Source organism: Lontra canadensis, unplaced genomic scaffold (genome assembly GCF_010015895.1).
Source record: "Lontra canadensis isolate GAN:19392208 unplaced genomic scaffold, GSC_riverotter_1.0 scaffold11, whole genome shotgun sequence".
Taxonomy (NCBI): Eukaryota; Metazoa; Chordata; class Mammalia; order Carnivora; family Mustelidae; genus Lontra; species Lontra canadensis.
The window spans coordinates 96,204-104,737 of NW_022631005.1; the positions used below are offsets into that span (position 1 = coordinate 96,204).

General features: G+C 45.4%; 1 protein-coding gene across 1 annotated transcript in view; it reads right to left on the bottom strand.

Annotated features, from left to right (window-relative positions):
• LOC116866928 (WAS/WASL-interacting protein family member 1-like) overlaps positions 1-8,275 on the bottom strand; it is a gene marked incomplete at its 3' end in the record, with an annotated part of 104,474 nt that extends 96,199 nt beyond the window's left edge. The window contains exon 1 of the mRNA XM_032856201.1: positions 8,157-8,275. The remainder of the gene's footprint in view (positions 1-8,156) is intronic.
• Positions 8,276-8,534: the final 259 nt, after the last annotated feature.

Sequence of the window (8,534 nt, forward strand, 5' to 3'; positions counted from 1 at the left end):
GAAATGATAGTGTAACATGGTGGAGGTGTTACAGCTATGGTTGTAATCATATTACAAGACACAACTGTATCAAATCAGCACATAGTATCCTAACTCTTACACAATGTTACATGTCAACTGCATTTCAAAAAAATCTTATGGCCTAATGTGTATGTTTCTCTTTTTAATAGGAAAAAAATGGGCATTTGTATTTGTGTATAGTTACATAAGCAAAAGGAAAGTTGAGGAAGGGCCAGTCCTGAACTGAGAATATTGAAGACCTTGAGGAGTTGGATTTTGAGAGCAGTAAGAGAAAAATTAACTTTTTCTTTATATACCTCTACCTTTTTTGTCTTCTTTATAGCAACCACATAATACTCTTGTAATCTGAACAAAATGAAAACTACAATTTAATTATTAAAAAGTGACAGAGTCACATTTTCGACAAAAACAAAGAAGCAAAGACTGAATTACAAAGACTGAACATTTGGTCCAGTGGTTCTTCTTAACTCTAGGAGACATGTTGTTTCACCACAGCAAAGCAGAGATGATACATACAGAACTTCCATACAGAAAAGAATTTTGTGGTTAAAGTAATACCATAATGACCATCATATGGTCCTTTAACCCACTGAGAATGTTTTCCCTTTACTTCTCCCAGTACCTCATCAAAAAAGAGAAAATTAAGGGGGAAAGATGTTTAATTAATGAGGTTCTAGCTCCAATATCCTATAAAATGTCATTCAAGATTTGCCTCAATTTTAACAATAATCTAATTTCTGAATCTATCTCAAATAAAATGTGAGGGGTTTTTTTTGTTTATTATTATATTATTATTTTTTAACAGTGCTAAAACTCTAGGGAAAAGAACAGGATGAAGTTTTACTCACAAAACCTGATTTTTAAACCAATGCTTTGGGTTATTTCTTAACCCATGCATGGTAAATTCTGGCTCTGGTACATGAGAATAGGCACGGCTTAAAGTAAATTGCTATACTACTTTTTAAAAAGGTTTTAAGAAGCCTTCAACTACTTTGCCTTTTTCAAGGCTCTCCAAAAAGAAATTTCAGTACCAGCTGAAATCTTCTCTTAATGTCCCTCAGCCTGCCATCTGGGATCTGGGAAAGCATAAGGCTTAGTCCTCTCTCATTCTCCCTCCCCACCCCTTTCTCTCTCAAATGCATCACCAGGGTCCTTCCTGAAAGTCCCTCCCTCAGTACGTACATGTGCTGCTTATGACAGGGGCCCATTTTACCCTCTTCTATCTCAGGCTGATCTGACTGTCTCCATTATCTAAATATCCATCCCCATAACACAAGACTACTGTGGTTAAGACACTGATCTCACTGTTTACATTTTCAGAGAAAAAATAGCTAGGGTACATGTTTTCTTAAGATCTTCTCCAAGGTCTGAAGGTTCTCTACTTTCAAAATCTATTCTGCTGGGGAATGGGAGGGTTTCCTGAAATATTACTTGGTAACACATTCAACATTTCAACACTGCATCACTCTAAGATGTGGCCAGATTTCTCTCTTGGTCCTTCTCAGGCCTAAATGGCTTCAGTCAACAGACATAATCTCCTGCATTTGTCTACAGAAAAATGCATGGAAGGTTTCAGAAATGGGCTGGGGATATACGAGTGGTTGAAAATCAAGAAATTCAACCAACTGCCCATTTGGTCTGTGTATGCCAACTAAATGACTATATTTATTCTGTCAGTGAATGACTGGTTGTTTTAACTTGACTCAATGGATTGTTTGTTAGCAAGAGCTAACAGGTGAGCTGATGGTCATTGAACTGGCAGTACAAACTCTAATGGGTGACTGTGGACAACCAATAATGCACCAGTCATGTTACATATATCTCGCTACAGCAGAATGCTATGCAGCTGTTAAGAAGTAGTAGTAGTGGGGTGCTTGGCTGAAGAGTGTGCGATTCTTGATCTCAGGGTTGTGAGTTCGAGCCCCACATTGGGTGTAGAGATTATGTAAAAATAAAATACTAAAAATAAGAATATAGTATCCAAGAATTACCAAAAAGTTAAAACAAGGAGAATGCAAACAATATCCACGTAACACAGTCTTAAATATGTAAGCAGAGGGTGGGAAGTAGAAGATGAATAGGAGAAATGTAACCAACTGTTTTTAGCTGTTATAATGAGGTAAGGTGTACATATTACACATACTTAATCAAGTATTGCTCATGAAAGAAAAAATATATATATTTAAATAATGTAAGCTTATAGAGATCTATATTAAATGGAGTATGTATTGCCTATGTAAGAAAATAGAAAATAAATAAACTTTTAACTCGTAATGGATTCCACTGGCCCAGGAAACTAGATGGCTCTAAATTTTCCATTTTATTCACCATTTCCTTTCTCTTGCAGACACCTCTTATCTGAGAGACCTATTTATTCCCCAAATACAAAGAAATCTGTGGTAGCTTACAGGAAGGTTGGTATCCTGCAATTTTGCTTAAACTTCTTTATCAGGTTGTGTATCACCTCTTAGTACAAGGACAAAGATAGAAAACCCATGGGTGAGAAAATCCCAACCTTCATTGATGTGGAAGAAACACAGATACAGGTATTTGACCAGCAAATGCCACTTCTTGGGTTTTATAGTAATTCCCACCTTCCCCATAAGATTTCAAAATTCCATTCCTTTATTATTGGGTTATTTACTGTTCAATTTAGAAGATATAAAAACAAACATCATTTAAAGCTAATTATGCATATGAATAAAAAATAACGTCATAGGATACATACCAATTATGGTGAAAGACTCCTCTAAGATGAAATTTGTTTCTTATCATCTTCAGAAACCAGATAATCTTCAATAAAACCTCAAGATCTACTTTGCCTTTATGAAAAAATCTACTTATCTCAAATCTTACAACCAGAGTAGCAGAAATAAACCACCATTCAACAAACATCAATTGAAAACCTACTATAATAAGAACCTGCTATTTCTAAGAGAATGTAAAATGTTTTTTTTAAGAGTTACTGCCCTGAAAGAGTTTACAGTCTAGTGGGGAAAGAGAGACACACGTGTGACTGCAATGCAGGATAGAGTGGATTCCAGGCCACAGATGAGACCCAAACAAACAGCTACAGGAATTTACTAGAATAGGCAGGAATCAGCTCATGGCTCTTGTTAGGAAGCATGTTTTCACAACGTGAGCCATGTTTATTGAAGCTACGAAACTAGGGAAATTTGTAGGGGATTGGGTCTCTTCATTATTTTAGGATAGTCACCTTTTATTAACCATTCGCAAAGTCGATTATTTTTCTTCTTAGCAAGTATTTGTGGCCACGTTGAGGGATTCAACATTAGATGAAGAAAAGGGGCAGTGTGGAGAAGAAATGGCAATGCAAAAGCATATGGCTGGGAATGGAACAGGATAGTGAAGCTGGAACCCAGCACATGCAACATAGTATCTAATCAGTGAAGTTGAAGTTAACGGTCAAAAGTGCAGTTTGGGATCAGAATGGCACAGGTCTGAATACACACTCTGTCACTAGCTGTGTGACCTCGGGCAAGTTACCCAACTTCTCTCAGCCTCCGGTTTCGCATATCTAAGCAGAACCTACCTCACAGGGTTGTGTAGCTACTAAATGATTCAATTAAATGACACATAGTAAGTGGTAACATTAAAGAAAGCAAGTGAAAAAGGGAGGGAGAATGGAAAGAAGGTAGAGAGGAAGAAAGGAAGGAGAGATTTTTTTAAAGCCAGATCATAGAAAGCTTTGAAGAATTTGATTCCTTTAATAAAACTAAGAGGTAAAAGAAAATTAAAAAGAAGAAACTGTGATATACTGGAAAGATGCCTTACCAGGAGAGAAAAAATATATTTACAGTAAGTAATGCTAAAATGTTCTATAGAACCACAGCAACATGTTTTTACAATATGAACTATGTTTCCTGAAGTTTCTAAACTAATGAAGATCATAGGTAATTGTGTCTCCTATTTTAGCTAAGTTCCTCTTTTACTGAGTATTAGCAAAGCCTACTTTTGACTTCTCAGCAAGTATACGACTGATCTAAAGACTGTAACGCCGAGCATGCTTCCCAGTTTCCTGATCCTGCGCCACAGGAAAACACAAAAGCAGGGGCACCCCCACCGAATGGTCTTAGGTGCTACGCCTGTGACCAAAGCAACCCGGCCTGGGCAGGCAGTCTCATCCACTGGCCACCCCCACATTGGTGATGGCCCCCATGACTGTCACAACATGCCACTTACTGGTGCCAAGGGGCCATGGCAGAAGGTATAGTATGTCTTGTCTTTGCTTTTCTACCCTTTATGTGCCCTGATACCCTCCGCAGAGTAGGCCTGATTGTGTAAGCAGATCACAGGCTGTTCGCCCCCAATTGCTGAGATGCTTCTCTGTGAGAGTCCTCCTTCTCCCGCTGTTAAGAGGATACACGTGGTGACTGGGGTGAAACACTCAAGGACAGACCACTGAGGGATCATCCTATGCTAATTTCTATTAAAGGCTATTCCTAAATGTAGGCTTTTCTTGCGTGTTCATTTGAAAAGACGAAAACCAACAGTATTTTGTACATACTAACACTGATTAAGAGTAATAGTAATGGCCCACAAATACCAAGCAGCAGCACTGTCCTGGGTAATCCGCTAAGTCATCCACACCCATGACATCATCAGACTCTCACAACAAGCCTGTAGGAAGAGGCAGTTACTCTCATTTTAAAGACCAAGAAACAGAGGTTAAAGAACTTGCAAAAGACAGAAATGGAACGGGAAGCAAGCTCTGCCCAACTCCCTCACCCATGCTTTCACCTTTAGGGGACTCTACAACTGGTAGCTCATCAGTATTACTTGGGGGGGGGGTCTCAAATAACAGATTTCTGGGCCTCACACAGATTTGCTGAATCAAGACTTTACAAGCTTCTAGTCACACCCATGGCTAAGGACCGGTGTATCTCAGTATTAGTCAAAGTGTACAGAAACAGAACAGCATTACTCGACTAACTGAAGGTATATGGCGGCTTTGGTGTGACCAGAGTTTTTAACTATTCCAAAGTATTCAAGAGCCATAATTCTTCTGACCTGACAGTAATCCCTACGGGGTGAGAAACCACCCAAATATTGGGCTGGGTGATAGAATGAGGCTGAGGGAGAAAGTATTCATTTGCGACAGGGAGCTGGAACGGGAACTGTTCCTCACTGAGGTGGTGAAGGAAGAACCAGGGGAATGGGCCTATTTCTCCTCCTATGACTGGCCCTTAGTACACACCTCATAAATATTTGTTAAATGGACAAATGAGTGAAGGACTGACTCCCTCCAACTGGAAGTAATTTGACTCTCCTCTAAATTCCTTGCATTTGATCTATATCTTTTTTAGCTTCTTTGCCACATTCTGCCTTGCATTCCACTGTTTGAAACCTGTCCCACCTCCAGCAGGAGGTAAGCTTTCAGGGGGCAAACTCCCATCTCTTTCTCAGCAATGCCTCCCACTCTGCCTGCCACAGCACAGGGCACAGCAGCGACCCCTAGCAGGCACCCTCTATCCCAAAAGAGTATCTGGCTGGAGTCCAATGGAGACCTGCTGCACAGATGTGGGTCCTGGCTGTTCTCAAGGCCACGCCTACCAACCTTCCAACACTTGGCCTAATTGTGAACTGCTAGGCCACACTGGCAGAGACCTCTGTATGGAAATCATAATGGAATTTGGTGGACCTCGTTGAAGCACAGGTTTCAGGAAGACCATGGCTTTGGGAGATAGAATCCTGAATACGAGTACTTAAAGACAAATGCATTATAGCAACACATAAGAGGTGCTTTTCTTTAGTTTTGTTCCCCTGGTGTACTCTGTGGAAACCATCTATTTTCTAAAACGACAACCATAGTTAGGAACACCCTGAAATATCAGACAGTGACCCAGACTCAGGAATGAACTCTTCCCACAAAAGGAAGCTCAGCCCTGGCCAGCGTCCCTGAGACAGTCAATCTGAAAGATACGAGCAGACCAACTTCTCTTCATTCCCACCGTCCCCCTCAGGCCTTCAGCTCTTTATCAGTCTTTTATCCGGATACTACGCATTGCATGGTGTCTGGGTAGCCCTCTGATGCCCTGTGCTGTGCTTTTTGCTGTTTTGAACTCCATCACCCCACCTGATCCTCATACCATGTGATGCACAAAAAGCAAATGTTGTCAACCCCATTTCTAAACAAGTCTCAAGTTCTATGATATGCCTAATGACACAAGAAAGTGGTTGAATGCCCACTAGAGACTTAATTGTCTTAAAAGAAGTGAACAAACAAATGGAGGAAGGCATGAATCTCTCTAGTTCGAAGTAATCTCATTGTAAATGTCCCAGAATTTGATCTTACCTTGCTTACAAATCCCTTTGCTCTACATCACACAAATCCAAAACAATTATTTTGTTTTTTAAATGGGCTCCATGGGGCACCTGGGTGGCTCAGTGGGTTAAAGCCTCTGTCTTCGGCTCAGGTCATGATCCCAGGGTCCTAGGATCGAGCCCCACACAGGACTCTCTGCTCAGCAGGGAGCCTGCTTCCTTCTCTCTGCCTGCCTCTCTGCCTACTTGTGATCTCTGTCAAATAAATAAATAAAATCTTTTTAAATAAATAAATAAATAAATAAATAAATGGGCTCCATGCCCAGTGTGGAACCCCTCAGAGGGCTCGAAACCCAGGACCTCAGGATGGTGAGATCAAGACCTGATCCAATACCAAGAGTCTGCCACCCACGTGCCCCACAAACCCAGAAGAGTTCATGTGCTTTCCAGGGAGCCAAAGTGATGGCAGGGTTGAGTAGGTCTCAAGATGATGATGGGACTAAAATGATTAATAACACCTGCAGAGTCTTGCCTGCACACTTCCATAACAGGTAATGGGCTCCAACAGATGGAGGGGCAGGATGGCGGAGGAGTGGTTGGTTCCTGAGAAACAGCCTTATGGGGATGACAGGCAGGTAAAGATACGAAACACTGGAAGGCAGTAGTCCCTATAGTTATTTTATCTGTTACAAGAAAAGGCATTTTCGAGGAGGAAAAATATGCCAATGACTCAAAGTGAAGCTACAGTACTGTTTTGAAATTGCCTGGGGAAACTGGCAAAAGAAAACCCACCCAGGGTGGGACTGTGTCCCGGGGCTCCACGGCTGCACTGCCTGGAGTCTGGGGCCATACAGGGCCAGCGACTGGGGGGTGGGGTGGGGTCCAGGAACTATCCAGGGGACAGTAGTGACACATAATTTTCAGAAAAAGGGACTAAGTCCATCCAGTCACTGCTAACAACTTGAGAGGGTTCCCGGAGAACTGAGATAAGGCCAGGAGCCCAGGCCCAGGAGGGAATATTCCTCTGGGATAACACAGGACCAGAAGACTAGCAGACACAGACACACCCTTTGTTACTCTCCAAAAGTTGAAAGTCTAACTAAGCACCCCTTGAGGATTTGGGTCGCCTCGACTGGATCAGCTGGTTTCTTTTACGCTTGCAACTTTCTTCAACAGTTCTTTTTTGGAAAGAAAAATGTGTTAGTAGAAAAAGGTAGTGGGAATGAGGCTGAAGCGAGGCTGCCCGGAAAGTTCGGGAAAGGCCCCGGGGTTGGAGGGGAGCGCTGACAGGGGCTGGAAGTGCCTCTAAGGTCAATGACCACATCTAACGCGCGCGTCTACACCGACCGCAGAGCAGCCGCAGTCTGCAGGCGGGAGCCTAGTTGCGGGATGGGTTCGATTCCTCCAGCGAAGAAGGCGAGGCGGCTCCTGGTCATGAACTGGCCCGGGGATGCCCAAAAGCACCCCGAGCCGGAGGACGTAGATACCGCTCCAGCGCATACCCACTCGGACCCTGCCTGGGGAACTACGGCGGCAGCGGGTCCCGCGGGCGGCCCTAGGGTCGCCGGAGCCCAGGCGGGAGGCGCCCGCGCCCGGAGCCCAGCAGTACGCGGCCCCTTCCTCCCCACTCCGCCCCTCCCGAGGCCGCGCGCCCGCGCCCACCGCCCGCCGCCGACGCAGCCCCGACGTCCCCGGGCGCCCCCGCCCGCTGCCGCGCGGCGCTCCCCACCCCGCCGTCCAGCCCTGCCCCTCCCCGGCGTCCCCGGCGGCCGCGGGGGTCTCCCCGGGCGCCGCCCTGAGCCCCCGGGGTCCCGGTCGGTCCGAGGCGGCGGCGGCGGCACGTCCCTTACCGCGCAGCGGCTCCGGGCGGCTCCAGGGCCCCGCGGCGCGCCGGGCATTTTTTTCTGGGAAACTTCTCCCGGGTCTGTAGGGCTGAGCCTGCCGGGCAGGAAAAGCGCTCAGCGCCGGGAGGCTGCGACCATCCGGGAACTTCGCGGAGATGTAAACCCTCCCCCTCGGCTCCCAGTCCTCCCCCCCCCCCCCCCCCCCCCCCGCCCCCCCCCCCCCCACCCCGCCCCTGCGGCCCCGCCACATGTGGACGCGCCGCGAGGCCGCCGCCGGCCCTTCGCCCTCTCCTCCCGGCGCCGCGCCCGCCCCGCCTGCCCGCCTGCTAGGCTCTGCGCCCCGCCGCCTCGGGTCCGCCAGAGCCGCGTGGCCAGAGTGCAGAG